A 20,059-nucleotide genomic window follows, 5' to 3' on the forward strand; every position below is an offset into this window, starting at 1 on the left:
GGGGAAGTGCCAGAGAGGGATGCATCCTTGTGGTAGCATTAATATAAGCAAGCAATTCAGCTACCTGGTTCTACAAACATTCTACAACTACATCCTTATCCCCCCAAAGGAGGATGGTGAACTGCATGAGGAGGACAACTTATGCCATCAGTTCACTGGGTTCACATTTCAGAGGAACCTCGAGCTAAAACAACAGCAACGGCCTGGGAACCTCTCTTTCATTGTATTCTTGTTGTCTCCTAATGATTTTCTTGAGCTTAGGATAGACTTTTCAGACTGGAGGGATTAGAAAAAGCCTTAATAAGCCCCTTTGGTTCAAGAGACCATTTTCTAACGAGTATAATTACTGTACCTGATAGTGGCAAGAATAAACTTTACAGGACATTACCCAGAGTGCAAGAGTTAAATAAGGAAGATTTAGTGTCATGCATATCGTCCCCAAGTTTAGCTCTTTAATTTCTTGCTGTTTTTCTGATCAGCACACACCACATCCAAATAATAAACACAGTACTGTCAGCGGTTAGAATATACTATACATGTGCTTTGAGCCTCATTTTGATATTAGCTGGTGAGATTTATTTAATTTCTAATGATTATAGCATGCATGATGTGATTGCTGTTTAACATTTGCCTCTTGCTGTAGCTGAATTCATACCAGTCAGAATGAGACACAGCAGTGCATGGCTGCCCCTATGTGTGACAACACCATGAATAATTTAGTGACTTAGAGCTGTATTCTGAGTGGCATGTGTTTGGCAATGCCTTTTTTTGTGTGTGTGTGTTTGTGTGTATTACACCTTAACATTCTTTTGTATGCTGTTTAAATCATTGTAAAATTGACATAGTTTGCATACTAGGGGATATCAAGAGTTAATGTCAGAATAAATTGTAATGGAACAGATATTATGAAATCTCCAAAGCTGCTTAAAATATGGCCATAGGATTGTTTAGTGTACATCCTAACCCACAGCATCTTGTTCTGCATGCCCACCCCAAGTTAGAGTAATTTTCATTTCCATATTGCCCAAGCTGTAATTATCATATATTCCTCAGGAGTGCAATGGTATTGACATATAGAAAGGTGATAATTTGTAAAGGAGAAGCACCTAATCATATCTGATAAACTTTGAGTGTACTGGTAATATGTAATAGTACTTCCATTATTACTGCTTCAGCTCTTTGTGAATTGCTGTATAGGTTTATTGCATACTATATGTGGAACAGTATGCAATAATGACAGATGATGTTTCCCAAGATGTATTCACCTCAGTACATCAAGTAATTTATTAGAATGTAGTGCAGTTATTTATAGTGCATAAGGTAAATGTGACTCTTCCATCAAAAGTGCATTCAGAAACAGCCGTAACATGGAGCCATGTCTTGTCACTCTACTCAAGCCACATGTGATATTAGTCCATTCGAATGTAATCGATATTATCATACAGAACTGTACATTATACTATATTGGAACCCTAATTTTATCACAGTAATTTCCTATGCATTGCTAGGTTCATTTTGAAAAGAAAAAAAAGTGATACTGTATTCTGTGATGGAAGGTCCCATGGGAAAGTGTGTGTAACTACAGAAGTATATGAGGCAGTTGCCATGGTAGCACTCAGGGACCTCAGACCTGCCAGACACAAGATGATATATGTTGTTTACTGGCTTTGCAGTTCAGATGCAGTACTCATGCTTGTCACCAAAACTGCTGATTTTTCATCACTGCATTGAAACATTCAGACCAAAATTTTGTTAGGTAATCATGAATAGTAATATTTTCTGTAATAAGAAATGAACTTAAAAAGTGTGTTTCAAAGGGGAATGGGTGTTCTAAGTGTTGTTGATATGATATTATGCCATATTTGGCCCTAAATTTAGTGTTGTAACATCTTTTGCACAACTAAACTCCTTTGATGAGAAGGAGAGTAAAACACACACACACACACACACACACACACACACACACACACACACACACACACACACACACACACACACACACAATAGTGAGAGAAACTGTAGAAAGGAACAGATGCATGGTAATATTTGGAAACAGGGGGGAGGAAGAAAAGGTTAGATCTGTGAGACTCGAGAGAGACACGAACTTGGTGAGAGGAATATTAGGCAAGATTGACCCCGAAGGAGACAAGTGGGTAAAAGAAATTGAGGATGTAAGGAGGATAGGGCCTTATAAGAAAGGGGAAACAAGACCAATGAGAGTCAAGTTTTCATCAGAAAGTGTAATAAATGATATACTTAAAGTGACCTGGAAATTAAGGAAAGAGGCAGGGATGGAAAATATTATAATAAGAAAAGACATGAATGAAGAAGAAAGAGAAGTGTTAAAATCATTGAAGGAACAAGTAAAAGAAAAAAATGATAAGAGGACAGAGGAAGAATGTAATACTTTTTTTTGGAGAGTGATGGATATGAAAGTAAGGAAGTGGTATGTACGGAAATAGAAGTGAAGGAAACTAAGGGGGATCGCTATGAAAGATCAGAAATTGAGGAAGTGGTACTGACGGAGAGAAGAAGAGAAGAGGGTATAAAAAACATCAAAACTAATTTGAAGGCGATATACACTAATGTTGATGGTTTAATATTGGCAAAGCTTGAAATTAATGATTTCTTGAGAGAACATGAACCTGATGTCATGTGCTTTGTAGAGACCAAATTAAGAGAAGATATTGATGTTCATTTGGGAGATGGTAAATACAAACTGTGGAAAAGAGACAGAAAAGAAAAAAACGGGAGGAGGAGTGATGATAGCAGTGAAGAACAACATTAATGTAGATACCGTGGAAATGGGAGAAGGCAGGGCTGAAGTGATATATATGAAATTAGAAACTGGAGACAATGTCAAAAGTGATATGTCAAGAGTGTGTTCCCCCTAAGACGAGAGCATGGAATGATGATGAATACCAGGAGATGTTGTCAGATGTGGCTAGTTATTTACAAAAAATAATTGAGAAAAGCAAGAATATAATTTTGGTTGGTGACTTTAACTGTAAAGAGGTGAACTGGGAGGAATGGGACTCAGGAGGCAGCGAGGATTCGTGGGGCACTATATTATTAAATATAATAATGAATAATGTGATGATGCAATGGGTCAGAGAAGAGACATGGTTCCGAGGTGAGGACACACCAGTAAGGTTAGATTTACTGTTTACCAAAGAACCCGATGTAATAGAATCATTGAAATATTTCTGTCCTACAGGAAAATGTGATCATGTGGTCATTGTGTTCCAGATGATAATAGGGAAAGTCAAGCCAAGAAACGAGTTTCATAGACAGGGAAGATACAATTTTGGGAATGCAAATTTCACAGGATTGAGAAAATTTTTTGAAAATGCAGACTGGAGAAAATTCAGTGAAACAAGAGAGATACAAAGGAAGTGGGATATCTTTCTAGACCTCTATAATTTGGGAGTGGAAAAATTTGTACCAAGAGTAAGAGGGAAAGAAAACAGGAAAAAGGAGTGGTTTAATAGAAGGTGTATGATAGCAAAAAAAGAGAGAGATAAGGTGTGGAACAACTGGAAAAAGAGAAGTAACAACAGAACAAAGGAAGAATATAAAAGAACTAGAAATGAATACACAAGAATACGTAGAGAAGAAGAAAGGAATTTTGAAAAAGGTATAATAGACAAATGCAAGGATGAACCCAAGCTGTTTTATAGATTTGTTAATGGCAAACTGAAACAAAAGGAAGGAATCACCAAATTGAAAGTAAAAGGAGAGGTCTATAAAGATGCAGCAACGCAAGCTGAAATAATGAACAAATGTTTCCAATCGGTTTTCACTATTGAAAAAGAGTTTGTGGAAGGGGAGGGAGTGATTAGAAATGTACCGATGATAACAGATATATAAGTGGAGGTACAGGATGTGTATAAATTACTGGAAACCCAAGATGTAAGGAAAGCCCCAGGACCTGATGGAATTTCTAATTGGGTACTGAAGGAATGCAGTTTAATCATGTGTTCTTTGGAAGAGGGGAAAGTGCCACAAGAATGGAAGAGGGCAAATGTGGTACCAATTTATAAGGGAGGAAACAGGGAAGAACCCCTTAATTATAGACCAGTGTCTCTAACCAGCATGGTCACAAAATTGTGCGAGAGAATCCTAAAAGACAGATGGATAAAATATCTAGAAGAGATGAATATTTTGGCTGAATATCAGTTTGGATTCAGAAGTGGAAGGTCATGTATTTCTAACTTGTTAAGCCTTTACTCAAGAGCGATTGACGTGGTACAGGAGAGAGATGGTTGGGTGGATTGTGTGTACTTAGACTTAGAGAAGGCCTTTGACAAGGTACCCCATAAGAGACTAATGTGGAAACTAGAATATATTGGAGGACTGAAGGGGAAACTCCTGGAATGGATGAGAGACTTTTTGAGAGACAGACAAATGAGGACAGTAATAAAGGATAGGATGTCTGGATGGAGGGAAATAACAAGTGGAGTCCCTCAAGGCTCGGTGTTGGCACCAGTAATGTTCCTGATTTACGAAAATGATATGGTAGATGGAGTGAACAGTTATCCAAGTCTGTTTGCTGATGATGTAAAAATCTTGAGGAAGGTAGAGGTTGAGGAGGATTGTAAAATTCTGCAGGAGGATCTGGATAGGATACATGATTGGAGCCGGACGTGGGAAATGAAATTTAATGTAAAGAAATGTAAAATAATGGAAATGGGTAAAAGTACCAGGAGGCCATCACTGAACTGTTTGTTGGGTAATGAATTAAACACAAAAATGAGAGAAGAGAAAGATCTGGGAGTGCTGGTCCAAAATAGTTTGTCACCTGAAAAGCACATTAACAAGATAGTTAGAGAGACTTATAAACTCTTGAACAACATAAGAGTAGCATTTCATTATATGGATGAGGAGATGATGAAAAAATTTTAGTGGCCATGATCCACCCCAGGTTAGAATATGCAGCAGTAGTGTGGTCCCCACATAAAAAGAAAGATATAAACAAGATTGAGAGAATACAAAGAACAGCAACCAAGATGGTCCCCAATCTGGCAGATCTGTCATAGAGAGAGAGAGGCTGGAAAAGCTGGATTTGCCTTCCTTTAGAGGAAAGGAGAAAGAGGGGAGACATGATTGCAGTGTACAGGACCATGGTGGGAGTAGATAAAATTGACCGAGAAGATCTGTTTTTATGGGATAAGAGAGCAACAAGAGGACATGGAATGAAATTGAAAAAGCCAAGCTGCTTGAAGGACATCAAGAAATATAGCTTTCCTTACAGATGTATAGACTTATGGAATAACCTGGACAAAGAGATCGTCCAGTCTAAAAACTTAACACTCTCAGGCACAGTCACGCGATTCGCGTGTCGTGGATTTTCTCAATTTGTTCAGTCACTTGAATCTCATTCCTAAGCACAAAAAAATTAGCCAAAAATTAAGTTTCTGGCGAAATCACGTCAAATTTTGACGCATTGTAGCGAGTACAGCGCTTTCTAATGGTAAGGCATTGGCAACACTGAGCTGCCTCATTGGGCCTAGCACGTAGCGATATACCTCAGTCTCTTCCAAGCAGCCAGGCGGTGGGTTGCATTGTGTCTTCAGTCCCTTTAAACTCATACTAATTCTCCCCCTCCTTTCTGAGCCGAAGCCCCTATGGACTCAGTGTGATAATGCAATATTTATGAGCATATTTGTATGTGATATTGTCGATGGAACATAGATATATGTCACGAAAAGGAATTGTGTCCGTTATGAAGTGTTAGGCTTACAAGCCAATATGCCTGTTCACCGTTGCAGGGTTTCGCCTCTCGCCCTCCCCAAGGCCCATGGCGTGATTACAAATACATATATAATGAAGCCAATGCCTAAAGTGTATTTTGTGTGAAAGATATTGTGGCTGGCTTGGTGAATTTATGGAACCATAGTGTGGAATGGGGCAGGCATCACGTACAGTTTTTATAGTCGGGAAGGAAGAATTAGAGGTGTTTAGTGATGGAATTGGAAAGGGTGGATAGAAAGAGTATTTTTGTGCTGCATGATGGAAGAACAAGAGGTCATGACTTCAAGTTGAGGAAAAGTAGACGTCTTAATGATCTTAAAAGGTTCAGTTTCCCGAACAGAAGCATAAGTATTTGAATTGACTTAGACGAAAACGTGGTGCAGGTAAAAAACATTCATGTGTTTAAAAGTAGACTAGATAAATGTAGATAAGGAGACAGGACAACACGAGCTTAGCTGAATTCCTGTGTACTACAAATAGGTAAATATAGACAGACACACACACACACACACACACACACACACACACACACACACACACACACACACACACACACACACACACACAACACGGGGATTGTAAGTACATACTTTGCACTTTTAGTATTGCAAAATGGATACATACTTTAGTAAAGCAAATTTGGAAAAGAAAAGGGGTAAAGGTAAAAAGCAAAATGATGATTTCTACCAAGAACTGGTTGAAGTGGAGACTCACAATAGACTGGTTGAACGTGTAAACAAACTAGAAATGGCTTTCAAAAATGAAATTGGTGAATTAAAGAAGCAGATGCACTTGCAAAAGGAAGAAATAGAAAAACTAGGAAGGGAGGCCAATAAGAAAGACACAACCATCAGTGAACTAACAGTGGAATTGAGTACACTTAGGAAGAAAATGAGTGAAATGGCAAGTACAGTAGTCAATCACGAGAGTGTTATGGAAGAGTTCAAAATTGACACAGAGACAATTAGGCAAGTAAGCTGTCTTATAAACCAGAGCAGTGATATTGAGGAGAAGATAACACAGGTGAAAGAAGCTGTGCAAAGCTACAAAAATGATGTGGAAACCACGTATGCTGAAATGGTGAAAGTAAAGAAAGACTTAGAAACAAGGGTGGAGGAAAAAAGCATTAAAAAGGAAGTGAAAAGAATAATCCAAAACAATCCAAAGTTAGTCAGAGATTCAGTAGATATAAACAAATCTATAGTAATCACTGGTATAGAAGAGAAGAAGTAAAAAACAAGATCACAAGAGACAAAAAGGAGATGGCAAATGTAATGAGCTTACTGAAAGAAGTATCAGAGGAAATCTGTAGTAAAGACATAGAGGAACACAAAAGGTTAGGGAAATATGAGAAAAGCAAGACAAGACATCTAATGGTGACTTTCCAGAGTGTAAACACTGTGGAAGAGATACTAAAAAATGCAAAAAATCTTATGGAAAAAGAGGAGTTCAAAAATGCATGGATAAAAAGATGCCTAACACAAGAGGAACTGGAATTACTGAAAGAGAAAAGGGAGGAAGCAAAAACAAAAAATGAGGGAAGATCAGAAGAGGAAAAGAAGAAATTTTTTTACAAAGTAATAGGATTGCAGGTACGAAAGTGGTACACAAACAGGATGGAAGAAAAAGGAGGAAGGTAGTAGAACCATGTCATGACAAGTATATAAACAAGATGATAAAGTTGATGTACTCAAATGTGGATGGAATGGTATCTAAATTACTAGAGATGAATGATTATGTCAGAGAAAATGAACCACAAATAATATGCCTAACTGAAACAAAATTAACACCAAGGATATCCAATGACATACTAAACCTAGAGGAATACAATATATGGAGAAGAGACAGAAATGTAAAAAAAGGAGGAGGAATTATAATATTAACTAAGAAAAACCTAAAAGTCAGTGAAATAAAACTAGATATACCATCACAAGTAGAACTGATTGCGGTAAAGATCAACACATCTGAAGGTAAAGTAATTGAGCCAAATTGGACATGCCACCCAGATCAAACACATGGGAAAGAGATGAATATGAGGACCTGGCAGAGAGTACAATTCAGAGTTTAAGATCATTACTACATAAAATGGAAGAGAAATCAGAAAGAATTATACTAACTGGGGATTTCAATACAAATATAAATTGGAATACTCTAGATATAATTAGCCAAGAAAGCTGTTGGGACCAAAAGCTCCTGGATCTCGTACAAGAGTTCTTCCTAACGCAACATGTGAGGGAAACCACCAGAAAAAGAGGACTTGATGTACCTTCAGTGCTAGATCTAATATTTACTAGGCAAGAAAATGATATTGACAGTTTAATATATCACCCTCCACTCGGCAAAAGCGATCATGCAGTACTAAATTATAACTTCAGGATAGCATATGACATAGTAAACAGCAATGACAGTTGCATAAAGAGCCAAAACTATAAAAAGGGAAATTATCAAGACCTAAAAAAGTATTTCTTAGAAGCTGATTGGGAAAATGAGCTTAGAGGACAAGATTTAATGCTGTATATAAAAAATTCTGTGAATTTTATGTAATAGGAGTCCAGAAGTACATCCCACAGCACAAAGAAGCAGATAAGAAAATACAGAAATGGTTCAGTACAGAATGTAAAAAATCAAAAGAAAGAAGAGATTTGTTGTGGAATAGATACAGAAGACATAATAGTGAAAGGGCATATAATAATTACAAACAGGCAAGAAACGATTATACAAAAATAAGGAGGGAAGCCCAAAAACAGTTTGAGGAGGATATAATATATAAAAGTAGTGATCAACCAAAGCTGTTTTACAGCTATATCAGAAGCAAAACCAAAGTAAAAGATGTAATACAATCAATTACGGATGAGGGAATCACTTATACACAAGAGAAAGATTTTTGTGAAGCACTAAATAAGAATTTCCAATTAGTTTTTATAGAAGAAAAAAATTTTGAGAGGGACTATGTGGAACATGCATGTCCACACATACTACCAGATATACAAATATCAGAAAAAGTAATACAGGAGGAGTTAAGTAGATTAGACATAGGAAAAGCAAGTGGTCCTGATGAAATTTCATGTTGGGTACTACGAGAATGTGCAAAGGAGTTAAGTAAACCATTATTATTAATTTTCAAGAAATCCTTGAGTCAAGGTAAACTACCTGATATTTGGAAAAAAGCAAATATTGTCCCCTTATTCAAGAAAGGAAATAGACAAAATCCACTCAGCTACCGACCAGTATCATTGACCAGTGTTGTAAAGGTATTAGAAAAGCTTATAAGAAAAGCTTGGGTAAATCATCTAGAAGAACACAGTATGATAACAGAAAGACAGTTTGGTTTCAGAAAAGGAAAATCATGTGTTACAAATCTGTTGAGCTACTATGACAGAGTAACAAACACAATACAGGAAAGGGAAGGATGGGTGGACAGTATCTATTTAGATTTCAAGAAAGCTTTTAACACAGTACCACACCAAAGACTTTTATGGAAACTGTACCATCAAGGAGGAATTCGAGGCAAACTGTATTTTTGGATGCAAGACTCTCATAAAAAGAGAAATGAGAACAGTACTAAGAGGAAACTACTCATCATGGAAAGAAGTGACTAGTGGAGTACCACAGGGTTCAGTGTGGGCACCAATCATGTTTTTAGTGTATATAAATGATATAAACAGTAACACTGGAAATGAGAGCTTTCTGAATATGTTTGCAGATGATGCAAAAATACAAAGGAGAATTACTAACACAGACTCTTGTAAAGAGCTACAAGAAGAATTAAATAAACTTCATGAATGGAGTAGTACATGGCAAATGGAATTCAGTGTGGACAAGTGTCATGTAATCAAGTTTGGTAAAAGTGGAAAAAGACCTGATTGGGATTATAAGTTAGGAAATAAAACCCTATACACATCAGAAAGAGAGAAAGACCTAGGTGTGATTATCAATAACAGACTATCTCCGGCTGACCACATCAGCGAGAAGGTACGGAACATGTATACACTGCTTGCAAATATGAGAATAGCATTCACATACATAAATGAAGACATGATAAGAAGGATAATAACATCATTCATTAGACCAACCCTGGAATATGCATCAGTAGTCTGGAGTCCTCGTCTCAAAAAGCACATAGACAAGATTGAAAAAGTTCAAAGGGCCGCTACAAGATGGATACCAAGCATAAGGGACCTAAGCTACGAAGAAAGGCTAAATAAACTGAATCTACCAACACCACAGGAGAGAAGGAAAAGAGGTGACATGATAATGCTATATAAGTGCATATCAGGGAAGAAGAAAATAGACATAAATGATTACTTAACATATGGAGAAGCATCAGCAAGAGGACACTGCAAAAAACTGCATAAGAAGAGAGGTGATAAAGATGTGAGGAAATTCAGTTTCCCAAACAGAGCAATTGATCAATGGAATGCACTACCGAATGAAATAGTGTGTGCCAAAACAATTCACAAATTTAAGGATATGTACGATAAATATGGTTTAAGACACGGGACAGTACGAGCTTGACTCATTCCTGTAAAGATACAATTAGGTAAGAACAATTAGGTAAGAACACACACACACACACACACACACACACACACACACACACACACACACACACACACACATTATTTTCTGTGATGGGAATCTCTAATTAGGAAGTGTTAGGGACTTAAGCCATGTGAAAACCTGAAAACTAATTTCCTATAAATGCTGATGTTGACTTTGTAAGAAGAAATTGGTTTAAATTTAGTTGATCTTTTGAAAAAAAATATATATCGACATTTTCATATGTTATCATGAACTGTGCAAATTCAGCTGATGATGGTCCCCAGCGTATACTCATGTGTGATCCAGTTGTATGTTGATCCTTAGATAAAAAGCTGGAAATATATCACTGTTTATGTATTTTCATTGACTGCTGAGGTGATTGGCACTACAGTATTTGTAAATATATTTTGTAATACAGTGATCCCTTGGTTATCGTGCACTTACTTATAGCAATTTTTGTTCTCACTGCAAGATGAAAATCTGCACTCCATTTGTTATCACACATTTTTTGGCTCAAGAACATCACTATTACACACCTGAGCTGGTTTCTGCCAACAATAATGGTGCAAAGTCTGATGTTTCTGATGGCTTTGAGGGATTCAAAGATGACACCCTACTTGAACAGTCAATCCCAGGTGTTGGAGACTACTAACTCTCTACTCCCTAACATCAGAAACTCTTACCTGAAGTCCATCTCAGGTCTCGCTATGGTACTTGATTCTTATTGTACCGTTTTCATCACTTTCTATTAATCCAACCATGCCTGTTTGTGTTTCCAATATAGTACTTACCATGACAGCCTGTATGTTTGTCTTTAGTGGAGCTAAACTGTTATAAAAGGAAAAATTTTGCATGCATTTGGGATGCTTTTTTTTTTTTTTTTTTTTTTTTTTAAATGCTGTATCGTCTTTACAATAAGAGCCAAGGTATTGCCCCTGAATAGAGGACTTAGGTTAGGAGTGTGTAGCACTTTATGACCAGATGCTCTTCCTGATGTCTGCCAGTGACCCTTGGGTGGACTCAAACTTCCGACCCTTTGGCCAGACCACTGTGCCATGGCTCTTGTTATTGTGCAATTCTTTTATCACGCAGCATGTTCAGTACCAGCCAAGGGATCACTATCCTATAATAATCCATGGGAAGCAACACTGCATAGCTCTATTTAAAACTACTCTAGAGTTAATATTATTCATAATGTAAACCATTTGTGGTAGGTGGGGGCACTCACCATCCACACACTCAATGTAGTGCTGCTCTCAGGTGTTTGCCATGTCCTCTCCTCCATCCTTCTTTCCTTCCATCATCTTCTGTCTTTCTTTCCTTCATTCTTTCCTCATCTTTCTGCCTACGGGTGACTTTACACTCCCTCTTCTGTCTTTCATTCCTTCATTCTTTCCCCTTCCTTCTGCCTGTGGGTGACTCTACACTGAGTGACAAGCCAAATGGTTTCCTGTACACCAGGAAACCATTTACTACGCTGGGTGGTAACCATATAACCAAATTTTGGCGCCTGGTGGTTTAGTGGGTAATTATTGTGCTCCAATCGGATTGAGCTGGTGAAGGTTTATATCCAAGGGGTGGTTGGGGTTTATTGCTCACGTAATGCCACTCAGGGATGAGTGAGGTTAATCACTTTTATCTTAAATGTCAGGACCAACTGCCTAGCCCTGGGCTCCTACACTCCTCATGGGGCAATGTAGGATTGGATGATGGATGGATAGTAAACCATGCACAGTATGTGGTAACATTACCAATGGTGCATGTCAATCACTTGTACAGATTCTGTAAAATTTGAATTGGAAATTTGTTCATATATTGTGTATATAGGTAGATTGAGAGGTATAGATTAATGGATAAACATATAGATAGATACTGGGTGCATGCACACAGGTTTGAGTGAATGAAAATTTGAGCAGTGAGTTTTCCGTGAGTGTTGGTGTGCATCAGGGACCAGTCTTGAGCCCCGTTTTGTTATCATGGTGCTTGAAGCCCTCTTACATGACTTCAGAGATGGACATTTAACCTGCCCCGTCCCGACCGATTTTCCACCACTGACTCCCCCTAATCCCGACCAATTTTGGAAAAAAATTTTTTTGGCTCAAACCTCCACTTCTGGTAAGAAACATCGAAAATTCATAGAGGAATCACTCATCTGAGGTTAAAACACTCAATACAGGTAGCCAAATACTCAATACAGGTAGCAGTACCCCTTACCTTATTGGGTTTTCTATCAGGCTGGCTCCAAAGAAAAAAAATTGTATGGGAGGGTAACTATTCCACACCACACAAACGGTATTTATTTATTTATTTGGTACGAAATTATATGTAGTACGAGAGCTTATTGGTTTTCACACAGTAATATAGGCAATATAAGCGTTCTTTCACTCACCAAACACGTCAACATACCTGACCTTTTTTGGCGACGTTAGCTGATCATCATTTCCGACTATTTCTTCCTCTAATGCTACGTAAACTTTGTCCTCCACATTGTCATAGGTTGGGGAATCACTCTGGCCCTGAATTTCGTACCGTGGCACGACATGTCTTTACTGGCCAGGTCAATGGTAACAGGTGAATTGCTGAGACAGTGGCATGTGGGGGGGGGGAGTCATGCAGGGTAAGGCATTGTCCCTGCCTGGTATCTTGTAGAGGAAGGTGTCCCGTGCATACATACCAAAAATCACGCGCGAAAATTGAAAATTGTGCGGATTATGAACCTTGCAATTGATGCTCGTTTATGTACGTCAACGGGACTGACAGTGACAAACTGTATGGACATATATATATGTCAATGAGACGCGGCGGGTTAAAGTTTTTTTTTTTTTTTTTTTTTTTTTTTTTTTTTTTTTTTATGCAAGGGAGTAGGAACCAAAGGCCAGGAGCCTGCAAACCATTCCTTCCAAGAATAAAACAAAAACAATACAATAGAGAGCCAAATTCAAGATCTGTTCATTTTGAGATGCCTGGACTCACTGTGTTTGAAAGGCTGGAGATTATAGGAAGTAGGAAATACAGACAGAGGGAGACAGTTCCAGAGCTGACCTGTTGCCTAAATGAAGGACTGGGAGTATTGATTAACTCTTGCATTAGAGAGTTGGACAGAAAAGAGATTAGAGTTTGTTGCTAGACAGGTGCTGCGCACCTGTTGTAGTGGTGAAGGGGTGCAAGCAGATAGTTCAGAGGAGCAGTGACCATTGAAGTAGCAATGGAAAAGAGATAAAGATGCAACAGTGCGGCTAAGAGACAGAGGTTGAAGGGAGCCAGTAAGAGGAAGAGAGTTAATGAGACAAAAAGCCTTTGGCTTCACCCTGTTGAGAAGAGCTGTGTGTAGGAAGTCTCCTCACGCATGAGAGTTGTATCTATACAAGGGTGAATAAAATCTGCGTATAGTTGACAACTGTGCAGGGGAAATGAAAGTATGGAGTTGGCCTAGCATACCTAATCTCTTGGAAGCAGATTTTACAAGAGTTGTAATATGATCTTTCAAGATAAATTCCAAGAGAATGAAACCCCAAGTATGTTTAAAGATGATGCAGGATTGAGTTGGATATTATTAAACATTAGTGGGTATTCCTGTGGAAGATTTTGACGGGTTGATAGGTGTACGAACAGAGTTTTTGATGCATTAAAAACAAAAAGATTACATTTACCCCAGTCAGAGATACAAGCCAAGTCAGACATTAGGTGTGACATAGTCTCATCCCTGGTTAGTCGAAGCAGCTGCTGAGACAGATGCTGCGGGAAGCGAATGGAAAAGTTAAGGGTGGAATCATCAGCATATGAATGAATAGGATTTGATGTACAGCTTAGAAGGTCGTTTCGTTTTTTTTGTTTTGTTTTTAAATGCTCCAACATGCTTGCATGTGTCGGCCTTGGTCACCTAATGGCGGCTCTCCACGCTGCACGATCTATTGCAGCATCCCTGTTCAGTCCCTTAACCCTAAGGTCACACTTAATGACCTCGTCCCATGTCTTTCTCGGTCTACCCCTCATAACCCCACCCCCAATGTTAACACTTCTCACCTTCCTCACCCAATTATCATCCCCCATCCTCTCCACATGTCCAAACCACCTCAATCTACCTCTCCTCATCACAACACCAATACACTCCAGTCCCATCCTACCTCTCAACTCTTCCATTGTAAACCCAGCCCCTCCAGGCCTTGGATGCAGGGACGCACTGCACATCCACCTCATCATTGTCATTTCTGTACGTCTGAGCCGGCAAATATCTTCCTCCTTCACTGCCCAGGTCTCACTGCCATACAGCATTACACTCCTAACACATGCTGCATACAAAGACCCCTTAGCACATAGGGAGAGCCCTCTCAATGTCAGGAGAGGCAAGAGCTCCCTGAACTTCTTCCAACCACTTCTCACCCTAGCCACAGAGCTAGCTCCAGCCCCACCTCCAGCACACAACATGTCTCCCAAATAACAAAACTCTTCCACACTCTCAAGAGATTCACCAACAAGTTCAATCCTTTCATGTCTGACAATCTCCACCTGCTCACCCCGGCACGCCATACACATAAAATCAGCATTATCTCGCAGTCTACCTCTGACACCACTACATCTCTAATGCACCCATTTATCACACACACCGCACAAGATGGAATTACTTCACACGCCCTTGTGGCAAACTGCACATGGCCACTGTCCCTCGTCTTTGACAGTACCGCCACCAACCCTAGATATCATCACTTTTGCTTTATCCGCATTTACCCTTAAACCCTTTTGCCCCATGCCATCTCTCCACTTCCTAAACCTTTCCTCCGCCTCCCTTTCATTCTCTGCAATCAACACCAAATCATCAGCATCCAACAACTCCCACGGGAGTCCGTTTCTAAAGTCACATGAAAGGGCTTCAAGTACCATGATAAACAACATGGGACTCAAGACTGACCCCTGATGCACACCAACATTCACGGAAAACTCATCACTCAAATCTCCATTCACTCTCACACCCACCCACATACATGGCCATAACCACCCTAACCAGCCACTCCTCCAAGCCAAGCTTTCTTATTGCCCACTTCACCACCTCTCTAGGGACTCTGTCAAAGGCCTTTTCCAAATCAACAAAAACAAAATAAAGATCCCTTCTCCTACCAATATATTTTTCCTGAAGCTGTCGAACAGTGAATATGGCATCAGTGGTCCCCCTACCTGGCATAAACCCAAACTGCAGCTCATCAATATTCACTCTTTCTCTAATCATACCTTCTAAAGCTCTCTCCATTACCTTCATTATCTGATCTAAAAGCTTTATACCTCTATAATTTCCTCTTTCCAGGGCATCACCCTTCCCTTTATACACATTTACAATTACACTCTTCAGCCAATCATCTGGGACAGCACACTCATAAATGATCCTATTTATCAGGTCAGTGACTAAACTCACCCCTATATCGCCTTAGGCCTTCAACATTTCAGCAGTCAACCCAGACACACCTGCTGCCTTCCCCACCCTCATCCTGCCTATTGCCTCACTCACAGTAGCAGTATCAATCAAAGGCCAAGGGCCAGACACTGGATCTGCTGGCTCCAAACCTTCCCTGTCCCAGTCAAACTCCTCATTCAACAACTGGTTATAATGCTCTCTCCATGCATCTTTAACCCCTTAAACGCGGCCGTGTACAGTCGTTCCCCCCCCGAGTGGCGAGGTTGTATTGCGGTCTGAGTACCTGTAGGAAAATATTCGCCAAAAAACAGAGATTAACCCTAGAACATTATACTTGGTATGGCAGATAGTACTTACATTCAGCTTTCTCCAGAGACAGGTGTTGAGCCTTCATGGACTACCCAAGGACTTGTGGAGACTTGCAAAGTTGGGTAACCAAATCTTCACTTTCACACCTCCAGCAACCCGGTTTCCCCTCTACCACAGCCTCATTCTGTCACAGTAAACTTTATACTACAACGTAAAGGTAGTTAGGAATCCGTATTTGTACAATAAACACTGAAAATAAGGCTAAAATCAACAGAGCGTACGGCCGACATGCACTGTGGCTGCGGTCTTCCCGTCACTCAACAAACATTTCCATTTTCACAGCTAAAAACATGTATACTACATTATTTTCAATCATATTACTTCCCAAAAGATCACCACGGCGCGCTTTTTATTCTGCCTTACGCCCGCCACTTTATTCTCGTTCCTGTCGGCCGCTTGCACTGACTGGGAAGAGCTAGAACTCGCCATAATGTCACTTTGAAAGCCTGCAGTAAACTGACGTTAAACAGGGGCAAACCGTGAGAAAAAAAGCTGATGTTACAACTGGGGAAACAAGCGTTTCATAGTGGCATAATCTGCTTGTGAAAGGAGAGCGCAGATTTACAGTTCTGAGCGCTCAGAGCGCTGCCATGTATCACAGCCAGGCTGGTCGGGCCGTGGGGGGGGGGATGGGGGGAAAACGCAATATTTGGCAACAACTGAGGTCAGTAGTACAAAGGTAAAGTATGCTAGTTGTAGCTAGAGGGTGGTGGTATTGATAGACAATACCAGCTGGAGCCTGCTTGCCCGCGGTTATTCAAAATTTACTAGAATCGAAAATGCGACGATCCGCCGTTATGTCCTTATTGCCGAGCGTCGCAAACGAGACGATCAGCGTTTAAGGGGTTAATATCCTCACTGTTCACCACTACCCTTCCTTCATCATTCTTCACACACTGCTCACCTATGATATCCCGATTATCCCTCTTCACCTGACCTGCCACCCTAAATATATTTTTCCTTTCCCCATGATTTAGGTTATCAAGTAATTGTCTCTGTGACTCAGACTTTGCCCTGTATACCTCTCTTTTAGCCCTATGCTTACCAGCCAAATATTCCTCTTTCCTACCACCCTTCTTCCATTCCCGGAAAAGTCTTCTTTTCTCCTTAATTGCAGCTTCTACACCCTCATCCCACCACCAAGTTACTTTATGTCTTGGTGGTCCCCTTGTCCAGCCACATGTTACATCAGTAACTCTCAAGAAATTGTTCTTGAGGGCTCTGTACTGTTCATTAACGCCTCTGTCTACAGCTCCCTGTTGAATAAAAGGAAGAGAGTTGGTGATAGGACAGAGCCCCGAGGAACACCACTATTGATAGATCTAGGAGAAGAATGGTGGCCATCTACAAGAGCAGCTATAGAATGACCAGAAAGGAAATTAGAGATGAAGGCACAGATAGAAGGATAGAAACCGTAAGAGGGCAGTTTAGAAATTAAAGATTTGTCAGACTCGATCGAAAGCCTTTGAGATGTGAAGTACAGTGGCAAAGCATTCACCAAAGCCCCAAAAGGAGGATGACCAGGAGTCTGAAAGGTAGATGAGAAGGACGCCTGTGAAGCGTGCATGATGGAACTCAGACTGACGATCAGAAAGAAGTTGTGATAGGATGGTTTCTTTAAATTTTTGTTAAGAAATGACTCAAAAACTTTTGAATTACAGGATGTTAAAGCAGTTAGGTGAAAATTAGATGGTTGGGAATGGTCACCATTCTTTGGGACTGGCTGAATGGGAGCAAATGTCCAGAAGGAAGAAAAGGTACAAGTTGATAGACATAGGCAAAAGAGTGTACCTAGGAAGGATGTAGGCACAGAAGCACAGTTCTTGAGAACAACAGGAGGGACCCCATCAGGCCCATATGCCTTGTTAGTATTGAGACCAGTGATGGTAGAAAATTCATCAGTTGAAGAAATTTTAATGTCAGCAATGAGGAAGTCAGAGGGGTGGAAGTGATAGAGGAACAGCACTAGAATCGTCTAAGGTGGAATTGGAGGAGAAAGTTTGAGCGAAGAGATCTGCTTTATTAGTAGAAGAAATAGCTACAGAGGCATCAGAGTGGAAAAGAGGAGGGAAGGATGATAAGGTAAAGTTGTTTAAAAGGTTTTTGACAAGGTGCCAGAAGGAGTGGGAACAATTCGAATTGGAGAGTTCAGGGCATTTAGTACGGATGAAATTATTTTAGCAGAGTGAAGAACAGACTTAGCATGATTTTTGGGCAGAAACATAAAAAAGATGTGATTCAGAAGTGGGTTGGCTCCAGTACCTTTTGTAGGCCTTCTCCTTGTTGTGTGATTAAACCAGGGTTTCCTTGCATTAGTCAGAGGATATGAGAAAGGAATGTATGCATCCATGCCTGAGAGAATAATCCCTGCAATGCACATGGCACACTCAGATGGCTTTTGACCATAGAAGCAATGATCATTCCAGGGAATATCCAAGAAATACTGCCTGAGGGCCTCCCAATCATCAGCTCCAAAGTGCCACAACCTATATTTCTTTTGAGGGTCCACAGGCTGTATGGAGCGATGGGATAGGTTAAGGTGATAAGATTGTGGTTGGGAGAGCCTAGTGGAGAGGAAGGATTAACAGTGTAAGCAGAAAGATTAGTTGTAAGGTCATGCATGTTGGAACGCTCTCGAAAGCTGTTGGGGAAATGGGTTGGATGCTGTACGAGTTGCTGTAGGTCATTAAGGGTAGAAAAGATGTAGGCTTAGTCACCAGGTGTATTGGTGCAAGGAGAGGAGAGCCAAAGGTGGTGGTGAACATTAAAATCTCCTAGAATGGAGATTTCAGAGAAAGGAGAAATGGATAGGATGTGTTGCATCGTAGAAGTAAGATAGAACAAAGAATTTTTCATAGTCAGTAGAATCAGGATAAGTAAACAGCACGGATATATTTAGTCAGAGAAAATTAGGAAAGCCGAAGACAGAGTCAAGAATTAAGAAGAATCAAGTTCAGGAACATGAGAGCAAGATAAGTCGTTATGTACATATGAACACAACAGACACCTTTGGCTTTGAAATAAGTGTGGAGAAAGTAGTTGGATACAGAAAAGGGTTTGTTATCAGTTGCCTCAGACAGCTGTGTCTCAGTTAGGGAGAGGAGGAGAGGTGGTGCTCAACAGAGAGAAAGTTAGAGGAAAGGCTGCGAATGTTGCACAGAATGAAAGGGAGGCGAAGGAAGAATTTTGGAAGTGGAGAGGTGGTATGGGGCACAAAGGTTTGAGAGAAAATGCAGATAAAACAAGTCTCAGAGGAACTATATTCCACTTCAAAGAATGATGATTCATGTGCTGTATTGTGCTAGTGCAGCAAAATCAGTTATATGGAGAACAGTCAAGCAAGACTCATTATATATGACTCCCTATTTAAGTTTATTACAACCTGTAAACTTGACTATTAAAATAAAGGAGGTATAAAGGATTTAATGTTTCAAAAATAGAAAATTGGTAATAAGTCACCTATCTTGGATTTTTTTCAAAATTTCAAAAAGATGGAGATCAACTTCTTATATGACCCTACAATCGTACTAAATATGAGAAAATTCCAACAAAAGGTTCCTGACATACAGCGTGAAACAGACTTGTGGCCTAACAGCCATACATACGGATGGACATGACCTAATCTAAGATTCCACTTCATCAGAAATGAAGTGGAATGACAAAGGTGATAATATCTACGATTGGTTGTGGTACTGTCAAAGAAGAGGGAGAGTGGCCATGTGCAGTTTGTCACAAGGGCATGGGAAGTAATTCCATCTTGTGCAGTGTTTATGATAAGTGGGTGCAGAAGAGATGTAGTGGTATTAGAGGTAGACTGCGAGATAATGCTGATTTCATGTGTGTGATGTGTTGGGGAGAGCATGTGGAGATCGTCAGGCATGAGAGAATTGATCGTGCTGGCGAGTCTCTTGAATGAGTGGAAGAGTTTTGTTGCTAAGGAGACTTGTTATGTGCTGGAGGTGGGGCTGGAGCTAGCAGTGAGTGAGGAAT

At 39.9% G+C, this 20,059-nt stretch overlaps 1 protein-coding gene across 1 annotated transcript in view; it reads left to right on the forward strand.

Moving 5' to 3' along the window:
• rdgB (retinal degeneration B) overlaps positions 1 to 20,059 on the forward strand; it is a 303,195-nt gene that overhangs the window by 167,864 nt on the left and 115,272 nt on the right. The window lies entirely within an intron of this gene.

This window comes from Coenobita brevimanus, chromosome 26, assembly GCF_032717465.1.
Source record: "Coenobita brevimanus isolate Jiangsu-jjx chromosome 26, ASM3271746v2, whole genome shotgun sequence".
Lineage (NCBI taxonomy): Eukaryota > Metazoa > Arthropoda > Malacostraca > Decapoda > Coenobitidae > Coenobita > Coenobita brevimanus.